The sequence below is a fragment of the Watersipora subatra genome, chromosome 7 (genome assembly GCF_963576615.1).
Source record: "Watersipora subatra chromosome 7, tzWatSuba1.1, whole genome shotgun sequence".
NCBI lineage: Eukaryota > Metazoa > Bryozoa > Gymnolaemata > Cheilostomatida > Watersiporidae > Watersipora > Watersipora subatra.
Window position 1 is genome coordinate 38,387,313 of NC_088714.1, and position 14,794 is coordinate 38,402,106.

A 14,794-nucleotide genomic window follows, 5' to 3' on the forward strand; every position below is an offset into this window, starting at 1 on the left:
CATGATCCCCTTAGTCTATCCATCTCATCGCTGAGGTTCTGCTTCTATAACCTCTTCGTAGGGGCCTATAGTTTTACTCAGCATAAGCTCGTCTTTTCTACCCTATTTATTTCCCTGACACTCGAGTTGTTTATCTTCTGATTCCTTGTGACTTGAATATGAGAAGTAAACAAGCGGTAAGTCTTCATTTTGTGATTCTTTCCTTCCGATGGATCCTTCATTATCAATGCTGCTTTTGCTTGTTAGCCATTAAGGGCTATTTCTAATACTAAGTCAGTTATGAAAAAGGAGCAAAGTCCTTGATTATCTACTTTAAATTGCTTGAACTCCATCAAGTCTAAGGCAGTAAATCTAAGGCAGTAAATCTAAGGCACTAAGTCTAAGGCAGTAAGTCTAAGGCACTAAGTCAAATTCACTAAGTCAAAGTCACTAAGTTTAAGGCAGTAAGTCTAATACAATCAGCGTATTAACCACAAGAATATATAGTTATCCAATATATATAAGTATACATGAATTCAATGCAATAACAACGATCCATCATCCGGATAGACTGCACAAGCTCTGCTGACTTCTTGGTAGCGCAATCTTTGTATCCGCTTGCTTGCGCGATAGGCTCCGCCTCCCAATTTTCATTTTCCACGATCTTTTTTTGTTGTGACTTGGCACACTGAGCCGGCTCATCCGCGGCCAAATCTCTTGTCATGGTACGGAAACTAAGCTCAGCTCCGGCATTGGTCGTGTGAACGATCCTGCCGGCTTTGGTCACGACGCTCTGGCGTCCCAATCTAAACCGCCTATGCTGCTCAGTTATCTCCTCATCTTCTGGCTGCCAAAAATTCATTGTCTCCTTTACTCTTTCCCTCTATGGTCCATTTCACGTCTAATTTCAGAGAGGGCTCTCACAGAACCCAGTCATAAAGTTATTAACAAATATTACTCAGTAGCCAAGCCCACCCCTCATTAGCTGTTGAGTTACTGCACTGGTTGAATCACACCTGGATGTTTGTACTCAAAGCTAGTAAACAGACAGCAGGTAAAACAATGAGCGTCAAGGAATAAAGAGCGGAACCTGGAAAATAATCTACTAGAGCAGGTTATTGTTTATGTGGTTCATTTTGCGTAATTAAAACACAAGCCTTTACTTGACTTGACCGTATATGAACTGTTCGGTTAGCTCATTCTCGGATTTAACAGAGCCTCCCAAGGCCTTTTGGACTGAAGGGTTTGTTCATAGCATAGAGCTTCAATTTAGCAGTAATTTAGCTGTATTAATTGTTAGTCACAATAAGGCGCAGTTCGTGAGGAAGATTGTAACACCTGCTAAAGCTTCATGAAGCAGTCAGCATATGGTTATTATAGGTAATAGAGGTCAGAGTTCGACGTTTGCATTGGTAGCTTACTAACAATTGGTAGCTTACTAACAATTACTACTCTGATTGGCTCAAATATATATGCGATGTTAAATTAACCGCTTGCTTTGATTATGTTCATCGAGCCGAGAGAGCAACAGCCAGCGCTTATCTTTTCGCATAAAATATTTTGCCAAAGAAGTCAACAGCAGATAGAATGGATTTCCTGTTTGCCTTTCTGCTAGTATCTGTATGTGCTACTTTATTGGGCCAACCCAACTCCATCTTTAGTGTTGGTAAGTAAAGTGCTTGTATACCCCTAAAATTAGGTAAACAATATAAGTGTTAGATATTAATCCGTGTCTGGTTTGCATGACATGCATGTATATTCGTGGCATTAGGTAAATCGAAGAAGTTTTTTTTGTTTGAAACTATTCCGGTTTTAAATTATTTCTATTTAATTTCTTTTAAAACAAATGAACAAAGGAAAAATCCTGCTGATTGACTTTTCGAGAGTCATCTCAGCATTAGATAGCACTGCGCTAGGCACCACAAGCTCGTGTTCTAATAGATTTTTAACTCTTCTATAGTTCAATATATTACGTTTAAGTGAGCTAAGGTACTAATACAATATATTACATTTAAGTGAGCTAAGGTACTAATACAATATATTACATTTAAGTGAGCTAAGGTACTAATACAATATATTACGTTTAAGTGAGCTAAGGTACTAATACAATATATTACATTTAAGTGAGCTAAGGTACTAATACAATATATTACATTTAAGTGAGCTAAGGTACTAATACAATATATTACATTTAAGTGAGATAAGGTACTAATACAATATATTACATTTAAGTGAGATAAGGTACTAATACAATAAATTACATTCAAGTGAGCTAAGGTACCAATACAATATATTAAATTTAAGTGAGCTAAGGTACTAATACAATATATCACGTTCAAGTGAGCTAGGATACTAATACAATACATGTATATTACATTTAAGTGAGCTAAGATACTAATACAGTATATTACACTTATATTTTGCCCTGGCGGACTTAGAGATAAAAAAATAACTTAAATTTTTGTTCTCGAATGTTTGGATAACACGAAAACAAATTTTATATGTTGTGTATAATGTACCATTGTGACAAAAAATGAGCACTTGATTCCTTGTTCAGAAATTCAATGTTTGTCATTGTAATAGAAGGTTACTCCAACAGCTGGCTCTGGCTAAACTGCTTCTCATTTCCAATTTTATCATTGCGTTTTGTTGAAACTATAAACTTAGCAGAGAAAAAATATTTTGTAGTTTATACCAGTCAGCATTATACTCAACTAGAACTTACCCTTGCTATAACTTACTCTTGCTATAACTTACTCTTGCTATAACTTACTCTTGATATAACTTACTCTTGATATAACTTACTCTTGCTATAACTTACTCTTGTTATAACTTACTCTTGATACAACTTACTCTTACTATAACTTACTCTTGATATAACTTACTCTTGATATAACTTACTGTTGCTATAACTTACTCTTGCTATAACTTACTCTTGATATAACTTACTCTTGCTATAACTTACTGTTGCTATAACTTACTGTTGCTATAGCTTACTCTTGCTATAACTTACTGTTGCTATAACTTACTCTTGTTATAACTTACTCTTGCTATAACTTACTCTTGCTATAACTTACTCTTGTTATCATGGTTCTCATCTTTCTCGGCTATTACAAGCTCTCTAAATCAAATCTGCAAGTCGATGACACTCACTGTGAACATTGGCTGCCTGCGTATGCTCACTAATCGAAGTACATGCATATAATAACTTTGGTTTCTACTGAAGATACTGCTATATTGTAAATAGGTTTTCAAAGATAACCAGACATTTTTTAAGTCAATACCAGTTTAAATCTTGGTAGCAAGTTTTATTTAAAGATATCACTAGCTCTAGGTACCACTAGGTATCTCTAGTGGTATCTAGCTAGTGGTTCTCTAGTGGTTCTCTAGTGGTTCAGCACGCGTTCTTCTCTCAGAAAATATTATCCGAGTAAGTGGAGCAAATGGATTCTGTTGATATCCTTAGAACAGAGTCAGTAAGTCTATTCTAAGATTCATGTATATGCAATATTTAAGACATCTGTAGTGTTCACTCACCTGGTACATTACACTTGTATCAATGGAGATAAGCATTAATAATTAGGCATATACGTATGTGAGATATTGTCATCATCTCGTTAATGATAATGGATATTTGGAAATTGATCTTGTGAATATATACATGTATAATTATTTTATATGATAATATATATAATTTATATAGTTCGCTGCAGCAACCAGTCATGCTACCCTGCCTTACTCCAGCTCTGCTACTAGCACCGTTCAGTACATTATCCATGAATGTTGCATTGTTTAGCTAGTAACTACATGTGTTTTATCACTTAAGTGATGAATTATTTAGGCAAAGAGGACTGTAGAGCTAATGAATTGTATCTTACTGCCGGTTAAAGATAATAAAGTAATAATTAGAACAAATATTCCAGTCAGCACTCGCATGCCTTAGAATATAATTACACTCACAGAGGCGGCAACGTACTTCCGCATATTCATTAGAATGCCTAGTTAATATGGTTGGTAGTCATTAGTTATAATATTGTTAAAAAGCTGGTTTTTGGTATTTTTTTCAAGACATGATGTTTATGTAGACAAAGAGACAACAAGATCTCTTATATCAATGTCTAGGACTGGCATATTATTTTTTATTTAAGTACTTTACCAGCAAGTTTCTGTGAGGCATTGTAAAAGGCTAAACCAACTTGTTTTAAGCCAAGCTAACCTTCAGTTAATCTTCAGTTAATCTTCAGCTAACCTTCAGCTAACCTTCAGCTAACCTTCAGCTAACCTTCAGTTAATCTTCAGCTAACCTTCAGCTAACCTTCAGCTAACCTTCAGCTAACCTTCACCTACCCTTTAGCTACCCTTTAGCTACCCTTCAGCCACCCTTCAGCTACCCTTTAGCTACCTTCAGTTAACCTTCAGCTACCCTTCAGCTAACCTTCACCTACCCTTTAGCTACCCTTTAGCTACCCTTTAGCTACCCTTTAGCTACCCTTTAGCTACCCTTTAGCTACCCTTTAGCTACCCTTTAGCTACCCTTTAGCTACCCTTTAGCTACCCTTCAGCTAACCTTCAGCTAACCTTCAGCTAACCTTCAGTTAACCTTCAGCTAACCTTCAGTTAACCTTCAGCTACCCTTCAGCCACCTTTCAGCTACCCTTCAGCTACCCTTCAGCTACCCTTCAGTTACCCTTCAGCTACCCTTCAGCTACCCTTCAGCTACCCTTCAGTTACCCTTCAGCTAACCTTCAGCTACCTTTCAGTTAACCTTTAGCTACCCTTCAGCTAACCTTCACCTACCCTTCAGCTACCCTTCAGCTACCCTTCAGCTAACCTTCAGCTAACCTTCAGCTACCCTTCAGCTAACCTTCAGCTACCTTTCAGTTAACCTTCAGCTAACCTTCAGTTAACCTTCAGCTAACCTTCAGCTAACCTTCAGCTAACCTTCAGCTAACCTTCAGCTAATCTTTAGCTAACCTTCAGAAAATGAATTGTATTTTGACAAAATTTCATCACACTTGCATGATTTTTTGATGCTCTAATATCAAAAAGAATATTAAAATATAGTTGGTTACAGGCACACATTTTCATTTGCTAATATAAATTTGTTACCATCTGCTAAGTGTGATTTATTAGTAGCAAGTGATAGACTGCATACCTGCACGAGAAATAAATCGTTAACCCAACAGTATTATCGCACATTTTAATCAGTCTAAACAGGTATAGCCTGTGTACCTACCATACAACTAGTAACTTTAAGTGTTGCATTGCAAGTGCCACACACACTAAACTTAGTATGGCCATGGTTACTGCTAGTGTTTCAATTTCCTACTTTACATTGATCTGTCTAAATTGAATCAGAGCTAAACTTATAATTGAGATGCTAGTAAGTATCAAACCGATCTGTTTTTGGTCTACTTGGGTATAATACTAGGTGTCTGTTTCGAGTCTACTTGGGTATAATACTAGTTGTCTGTTTTGGGTCTACTTGGGTATAATAGTAGGTGTCTGTTTTGGGTTTACTTGGTATAATACTAGGCATCTGTTTTGGGTCTACTTGGGTATAATACTAGGTGTCTGTTTCGAGTCTACTTGGGTAAAATACTAAGTGTCTGTTTCGGGTCTACTTGGGTATAATATTAGGTGTCTGTTTCGAGTCTATTTGGGTATAATAATAGGTGTCTGTTCCTGGTCTACTTGAGTAGAATAGTAGGTGTCTGTTCCGGGTATACTTGGGTAGAATACTAGGTGTCTGTTTCGGGTCTACTTTGGTATAATAGTAGGTGTCTGTTCCGGGTCTACTTGGGTATAATAGAAGGTGTCTGTTCCGAGTCTACTTGGGTAGAATACTAGATGTCTGTTTTGGGTCTACTTGGTTATAATACAAAGCGTATGCCACAAATCTTCAACCAACACACTCTGTGCAATGAGTGTATGCTTTAAAGGTTGACTCTGTCATGTTTCTCTGAACTCTGCAGAGGTAAATCTACTCTCTGAGGCTTTTCTGACTTAATTCACTGCTTGGTGTTTTGGGCTGATTAATCAGAGAGGTTTAATAGAGTAGCTCAAATTTAGCTCTGTTTTCCTGGTGCTCAGACTAGAATGCAGACTCAGACTAGAAAGCTTGGCAGTCGAGAAAAATCATTACTTACGTTTCAGATTTTGTGTAACTAATATCAGCTGTTGAAGTAATGAATTGAAGATTGTTTAAAGCGATGTAAAGCTGAGAGGTTATTGCTCAGTCGTTGCCTTCCAATGCGCACTCTTCTAACTAATTGCCATGCCACTGCTCTACATATAGTCAGAAGTAGCAATAACAATAAATTCCAATGACAACCCTTGACAGGAGAAGCAACGCAGTGATAACATTTCAGAGGTGATGAAAAACAATCTAGGCTCAATGGCTGCAAACCAAAGTGCTTGGTGGCGTATCATTTTATATATGTAGTGAGTAGTTTATGCGGTGTGTAGTTTATATAGTGAGTAGTTTATGTAGTGAGTAGTCTATGTAGTTAGTAGTCTATGTAGTGAGTAGTCTATGTAGTTAGTAGTCTATGTAGTGAATAGTTTATGTAGTGATTAGTTTATATAGTGAGTAGTTTATGTAGTGAGTAGTCTATGTAGTGAGTAGTCTATGTAGTGAGTAGTCTATGTAGTGAGTAGTCTATGTAGTGAGTAGTCTATGTAGTTAGTAGTCTATGTAGTGAGTAGTTTATATAGTGAGTAGTTTATATAGTGAGTAGTTTATGTAGTGAGTAGTCTATGTAGTTAGTAGTCTATGTAGTGAATAGTTTATGTAGTGAGTAGTTTATGTAGTGAGTAGTTTATGTAGTGAGTAGTTTATGTAGTGAGTAGTCTATGTAGTTAGTAGTCTATGTAGTGAATAGTTTATGTAGTGAGTAGTTTATGTAGTGAGTAGTTTATGTAGTGAGTAGTCTATGTAGTTAGTAGTCTATGTAGTGAATAGTTTATGTAGTGAGTAGTCTATGTAGTGAGTAGTCTATGTAGTGAGTAGTCTATGTAGTGAGTAGTTTATGTAGTGAGTAGTTTATGTAGTGAGCTATAAATTTTGCACTGCACTTTTCTACACTATCTACTTTCATTTAATTTCGCATTGTACTTTTTTGCACTATCTACTATCTGTGTAATTTGCACATCACGATTTTGCACGATGCACTTTTCATATAATTTTGCACTTCACTATTTTGCACAATGCACTTTTTGTATAATTTTGCACTTCACTATTTCACACCATCTACTAGCCACACATGCATGCATTCCACTATGCATTACACTAGTGGAAGTGAAAATGCAGTGCAAAATCGACTTGCATTACAAATGGCCCCAGCCCTGAACAGATAAGCCGATAAGAACTCCCACAGCAATTGCCAACTTTAGAAATATCCTTTGCTTGCCAAAATATTTTTATTTAAGAATGCATAAAATTTGGCATAAGCATTTTACTGTAATTTAAAAATAATTTTTGTTAGCCAAAAATAAAACGAACATTATACAAAACAAGTGTTTGTACTTAAATTTTAGAAAATATACTAGAATTGTTTGACTTTTGACCTAAATACATAGAGTCGCTTTTGGTTGTTAAATTAGCTGTCTTAATGCTGACTCGAACTAGACAAATCTCCGTATATTAATAAATGCACAAACAAGGCTTTGCCATCATTCAAATTCGCTACAACTTTTAGTGTAGTCCAACATTTTAATAACATGAAAAATGTATATCATTGTAAAATGAAAAAAATGTGGCTTTCATGGTATTTAGTTTTGTTATGATAAAAAATACACTTTTTAAAAAAAAAATTTGTGAAATATCTATTAAAATTACCATATTATTTGAATACAATACTCTAAGGTAATATGCAGCAATAAAAATATTAATTACTCGTACAGATGATTCTGATTTTTGATCAATACAAGTGATAAGATATCAATACAGATGATAAGATATCAATACAGATGATAAGATATCAATACAGATGATAAGACATTAATACAGATGATAAGATATCAATACAGATGATAAGATATCAATACAGATGATAAGATATCAATACAGATGATAAGACATTAATACAGATGATAAGATATCAATACAGATGATAAGATATCAATACAGATAATAAGATATCAATACAGATGATAATACATTAATACAGATGATAAGATATTAATACAAATGATAAGATATCAATACAGATGATAAGATATCAATACAGATGATAAGATATCAATACAGATAATAAGATATCAATACAGATGATAAGATATCAATACAGATAATAAGATATCAATACAGCTGATAAGATATCAATACAGATGATAAGATATCAATACAGATGATAAGATATTAATACAGATGATAAGATATTAATACAGATGATAAGATATCAATACAGATGATAAGACATTAATACAGATGATAAGATATCAATACAGATGATAAGATATCAATACAGATGATAAGATATCAATACAAGTGATAAGACATTAATACAGATGATAAGATATCAATACAGATGATAATATATCAATACAGATGATAAGATATCAATACAGATGATAAGATATCAATACAGATGATAAGATATCAATACAGATGATAAGATATCAATACAGATGATAAGATATCAATACAGATGATAAGATATCAATACAGCTGATAAGATATCAATACAGATGATAAGATATCAATACAGATGACAGGATATTAATACAGATGATAAGATATCAATACAGATGATAAGATATTAATACAGATAATAAGATATTAATACAGATGATAATATATCAATACAGATGATAAGATATCAATACAGATGATAATATATCAATACAGATGATAAGACATTAATACAGATGATAAGATATCAATACAGATGATAAGATATCAATACAGATGATAAGATATTAATACAGACGATAAGATATCAATACAGATGATAAGATATCAATATAGATGATAAGATATCAATACAGATGATAAGACATTAATACAGATGATAATATATCAATACAGATGATAATATATCAATACAGATGATAAGACATCAATACAGATGATAAGATATCAATACAGATGATAATATATCAATACAGATGATAAGATATCAATACAGATGATAAGATATCAATACAGATGATAAGATATCAATACAGATGACAGGATATCAATACAGATGATAAGATATCAATACAGATAATAGGATATTAATACAGATGATAAGATATTAATACAGATGATAATATATCAATACAGATGATAAGATATCAATACAGATGATAATATATCAATACAGATGATAAGATATCAATACAGCAGATAAGACATCAATACAGATGATAAGATATCAATACAGATGATAAAATATCAATAATTACTTACAAATGCAAAGTATTAACACAATAATCCAAGTAATAAACACATTCATACCAAAAACAAGCTGTGATGAAAAGAAAGCTGTTTAAAATTTATATAAAATGTAGGCTTATAATATGCTTTAAAATATTTTAGTGAATCTTGTTGAAAAGACGGATCAGAATGAAGAGATAAAAGAAGATCAGCAATCACAGGAAATATTCCAAAGGGCTGTTGCTTACGTCAACCACTTTGAATACTTCTTACCAGCGAACATTATCCTTGAAGGCTTTGAAGGCAATATTGCAGCTGGTGACTCCTACAACTTGTCGCATTACAGTGAGTAGTCCATACTCTGCTATATAGCTAGTAACTACTGGTCTCTACTAGTGCTGCACGATATCTTTGTGTGTACATTCGATTATTTGGTCTCAAAATATATCGATTATCGAAAAATATCGAATATTGGCGTTGTCTTCTCTCGATATGTAGTGTTGGACTTTAACATGAGCGATATGAGAGGATACGGGGTAACATTGGTTGAAAAACAGGAGTTGTTCCTTCGTTACAATAAGGAAAACAGACAACTCCATTTTTGCAAAATAAAATCCGCCGATATTTCGATAAAATATCGGCTTCGATATTCATATCGACTTGAAAAATGACCAAATATAAAATCATCCACTGAAACATATCGTCATATCGAATTATATCGTGTTACCGTGCAGCACTAGTCTCTACAAATGGAGGCTTTGATTAAACATCACATCCTTAGGCATCTCATACTTATTCATGCAAAGAATGAAAGTCTGTGAATTGATGAAAGAACAGAAACAAATATAATACAATCTAATGGAGGTATGTAATTATTCAGCTGTTTGAATCAGGTGGATTGAGCATAAATGTACTTACTCTTGTACATGTACTTACCCTCATAAATGTACTTACTCTTGTACATTTACTTACCCTTATATATGTACTTACTCTTGTACATGTACTTACCCTTATAAATGTACTTACTCTTGTGCATGTACTTACCCTTATAATTGTACTTACTCTTGTACATGTACTTACCCTTATAAATGTACTTACTCTAAAACAGGCGTAAAATATGCAGACTGCCCTGTGGCTACTATATGGTTGTATTAGTCAAATCTTAAAGAATAGCAAGAAAACTGCCCATACGTCAGCTAAGTTGCTGAGGTTATGTTGCTATGTTCCCAAATGCATCACTCAAGCCAATTTAAATTCTTTTTTTCTTTTGTAAAGAGGGCAATAATTATGTAACAATTAATTACATAATTATGCGTTTGGGTTTTAATGAGCATCAACCAAATCCTGATGTCATACATAAAGTCATATAGAGGAATTTAGAGCAATTCAGTTACCCGTCTGGTCATTCAGGTTTCTTGAGATGCTAAAGATGTCTCTGAATTGATGAAACATTTGTTTATACAATTCTTAATAGCAATTGCTATTGTTTATATTAGCGTAATCAACTGACCCCAACTTTTTCTCAACACTTCATATGATGATCAGTATTCATCAATTCATAACATAGTTCATCTTATATTCTGAGTATTTTATCGTGTTCCACTCCTCCAGACAGATATATTACTTTTTCTTCTGTTGCTTGTCTACCACCTGAATGACTAATGGCTATTTTTCAACTTTTTGGCTTTTTTAGTTTTTCATTCCGGTAGATTATTATCTGTTTGCCTTTTTCTTTATTTTTGTGAACGTGCGGCTTTGAATTTTTATATATTTTAGCTTTTTTGTGTAAGTTTGCAAACTGTAGGCAAAAGCACGAGATTGAAATTACTTAAGGACAGCTGTGGGACTTGAACACATATAAAGAGAATGAGGTTCAATATGTGAGCCTAGAAATAATATATATATATATATATATATATATATATATATATATATTATCCCACGACCAAACAAGAGCGAAGCGATTGATTGGGAGATTTATGATAAATGCACATGTGCACACAACTCCCAAAAAATTATCCGTTAACGGCCGTCACCAAACCCTTGCAATGAAATCCTATCAACAAGTTTAACTATTTTTTAGTAAAGTTGTTTAAGTATAATAATGATACAAAACGCATATAAACCTATTTAAATATGTTACAAAGCCTTTGAAAGGCTTTGAAATTAGTTTTAATATCGGCCAATATTGCATTTCTCCTATTGCAGGGGGAGAGATATAAACATATAATCTTTTCCTTTCATTATTGCTATTTGTTGTATATAATAACACCCACACCCAGTACATTACAGCTACCATTGCAGTTATCCTATTGCACTGCAGTGCCATTTGACTGCTAATATTGCATTTCTCAACCATCAGTACCCTTACTTTTTTTCCAATATCTCTTTGGTCATGGGCAGTATGACAGGAGAATTTCTAGTATGTATATATAATATAGTTAATTAAGTTAATCATCTATAAGAATAAAAGACAAAATTAATAACAAAACTTTCAACAATCATTTTCTTCAAAAACTTTTCCAAGTTTGCTTTTATTGAACTAAATGCTCATCAATAATGAAATGTTAAAAAGTTATTGTTGAAAGACGGACAACTCTAAAAGATATGCAATGGATTATGCCGGGTTTATTAATACTTGTGAGTGTTTTCTGCAGACCAGTTTGAACCAGTTTTCACCAGTTTGCATCAGTATAATTATACAAACACTAAACGTTCTCATGGGTTTATGATCAGCGGTACCGATGTTGATCTTATAAGTTCTTCTGTTATTAAGATGCCTTGTTGATAAATGTCTTAAGTATTCCAACATAATCTCATAATTTGTAGTCTGTGAATCTGGATTACGAGATCATCAGATGGCGGCATCTCTAGGTCTAAGGAGTACTTCTATGAGAGAATATATGAAGACATTCAGTAGTAAAAAGAGTATACCATTCTTTGACCTCTCTCCTTCTGTCAATTATAGCAGGTGAGAACATAAATCTACTTACTAAATGTTTTTAACTACAAATAGAAATCCTTCATAGTAAATCTCTTTTACACCTACCGAGTATAATCCCACGACTAAACACGAGCGAAGCGATTGTTTGGGAGCTTTATGATAAATGCATAGGCGCACACAACTCCCGAAAAATTATCCGTCAACGGCCGTTACCAAACCCTTGTACCGAAATCCCATCAAAAAATTAAATAATTTTTGTGTAGAGTCGTTTAAGTATAATAATGATACAGAACACATATAAAACCTATTTAAATATGTTACCAAGTCTTTGAAAAGTTGACACAATATCCTAAAACTAACCCATCTGATCGGACTATACATAAATAGACAGATTAATTTGGCCTAAAATCGCCATTAAAACTTGACAGGCCTTTTTTAATCAAAATTAAGACCGGCCAACGAAACGCCGATAAGGCCATGCAACAGAGAGTAGAACCATTAAGTCGTGCGCATTTCACGAGAAAAACGTGCACATTTCACCAGTCTATGACCTTGTCCAATTGCTGAAGATTTCTGTAATTAACGTAGAAGTACTGAAAAGTAATCGTTTCTTTTTTGCTGATTCTACCGGACTCTGACACTTTGGACACTTATAATGAGTACTTTGGTATTCCAACTGATGTCCAAAGCAGTGAAAGTAAGGTAAATGATGATGATATTTTTTTAACGATTCTTATAAGAATATTATAATATTTAATTGTAAGAATAATTATTCGATTTTATAAGATTATTATAAGATTTAGTTATAAGATCAATCATTCGAATTTACAAGATCGAAGTATATAGTGACCGATGGTGTGCAATATGTTACTGTTATTATTTTTCTAATGATTTTGTTGATGATACTGCGACTGTGCCCAATATCGCGGTACTGTCAAGCTGTTTTTAATATATGCAAAATTAAGTAATAGGCCTACATTTTCTTATAGATATATATCTATTTCTATGACAACCAGCTAAAATCTGTTTAGATTTTTAAATTCAGCATAATTTTTTAGATATAAATACAGAAATCTAGATAAATATCCCAACTTCTTGATATTGGTTATAATTATAATGACTAATGATATACAGCCCCCAGCCTGTGTATATTACACAGCAGCTTGCCATTTAACTTCTAATATTGCATTTCTCCTATTGCAGGAGAGATATAAACATATAATCTTTTCCTTTCATTATTGCTGTTTGTTGTCCCACGACTAATCACGAGCGGAGCGATTGTTTGGGAGATTTATGATAAATGCATATGTGCACACAACTCTGGAAAATTATTCATCAACAACGTCGCAAACCCTTGTACCAAAATCTCATCAACGAATTTAACCATTTATCAATGGAGTCGTTTAAGTATAATAAGGATACAAAACATATAAACCTATTTAAATATGTTACCAAGTCTTTATTATTTGTAGAAAACTTCCTAAACCCTACCCATCTGATCGGACTATACACAAATAGACAGATTAATTCGGCCTGAAATCGTTATTGAAACTTGACAAGCCTTATTTTTATCAAAATTATGACTGGCAAACGAAATGCTGAGCGACAGAGAATAGAACTATCAAGTTGTGCGCATTTCACAATAAAAAACGTGCACATTTCACCAATCTATAGCATTGTCTAATTGCCGAAGGTTTCTATAATTAACATAGAAGTACTGAAAAGTAATCGTTTCTTTTTTGCCGATTTCAAAGTAACTGACATTTTGGACACTTATGAGTACTTTGGTATTCTAACTGATGTCCAAAGCAGTGAAAGTAAAGAAAATGACGGTGATATTTTTTAACGATTTTTATGAGATTATTACAATATTTAATTGTAAGAATAATTATTCGATTTTCATAAGATTTAATTATAAGAATAGGCATTCAAGTTTACAAGATCGAAGTATATAGTGACCGATGTTGGGCAATATGTTACTGTTATTATTTTTCCTAAATAGTTTTGCTAAATAGATTTTCTAAAAATCTATATAAATACCACAACTTTTTGATATTGTTAGCTATGACGTTTTGAAATGTAAACAAAAGTGTGCATTGGTTTTGTATTATTACTGTATTACTATATCAATACTATTGGTTATTCTAATAATATCAGTGCATTTTACTTCTATTGCATTTCTCCTATTGCGGGGAGAGATATAAACATATAATCTTTTCCTTTCATTATGGCTGTTTGTTGTAAATAATAACACCCAGTACATTACAGCTACCATTGCAGCTACCATTGCAGTTCTCCTATTGCACTGCAGTGCCGTTTGACTGCTAATATTGCATTTCTCAACCAGCAGTACCCTTTCTTTTTCCATTATCACTATGGTCTGTGGGCTGTATGAAAGTGGAATTTCTAGTATATAGTGATACCTCTTTAAAAACAGCTCAGCTGAAGAAACTTATTCTAGACTTGAAAATATTGCAGTTCTGTGTTCGTGATCTGATGTGTGCTTC